We start from the raw sequence: 877 nt of genomic DNA, 5'->3' as shown, positions 1-877 counted from the left end.
TACGGAAACATAATCTGATTGTGAGAAACATTTAAAAAAACATAATATACAATATGTAGTGTAATGGAGAAACAAGGCACACTTTTCTTCAAAGATCGCTTTTAATTAAAGGCTGGGAAACTTCATCATTATCTAGATATCGCTTCGCACGGATAGACCTACTTATGACAGAATGTCGCTCTACTACGCCAAGAGAATTGCTGTTAGCATTCTCGTACGACACCCACACACAAACAACCCCCCCCCCACACACCCCTACACACATACACACACACACCCACCCACACCCGCACACATACACACACACATACACACACCCACACCCACCCACGCCCACACCCCCACACACAAAAAACCCCCCCCCACACACACACATACACGTAGAGTAGAGTAGAGCAAAACTGATGCGTACTATATACGATAGGCACGTATGTGTGTCAAAACACCTCAGTGGGGATACCTGGCCGCCCAAGACACTTGCAAACGAACAAAATACAAAATATGTATTTACAAGATTAAAGAAGATAGTGATGAGCTGAATATGATGATGATGATGATTTTTTTTGTTTCCTTAATGGGCCAGACGGACTTCACGAAGAAATCTTCGAGCGAGAGCGAGGCTCTTTTTCGGCTTCATTGTCAATATGCTTAGTGGCACCTCCGCTCGTCCAAATAACTCCATTCGAATTGCCATTGTTCCTGGACACTCAAACATAATGTTTGATATCATCCTTTTCATGGCCGCATCTTCGGCAACATGGGCCGAGCTCCTCATTTACAAAGTTCTTATACCATCTTAAACTCCAATGACGGTCCGACCGCAGTCTCGCTAGCTCAACCTGGTCCCAGCGACATGTAATAGATTTTTGTTCCCGCT

The sequence above is a fragment of the Aplysia californica genome, unplaced genomic scaffold, assembly GCF_000002075.1.
Source record: "Aplysia californica isolate F4 #8 unplaced genomic scaffold, AplCal3.0 scaffold00722, whole genome shotgun sequence".
In the NCBI taxonomy this organism is placed as follows: Eukaryota; Metazoa; Mollusca; class Gastropoda; order Aplysiida; family Aplysiidae; genus Aplysia; species Aplysia californica.
The sequence above is the reverse complement of the archived record's forward strand: the minus strand, read 5'-3'. Positions refer to the sequence as shown.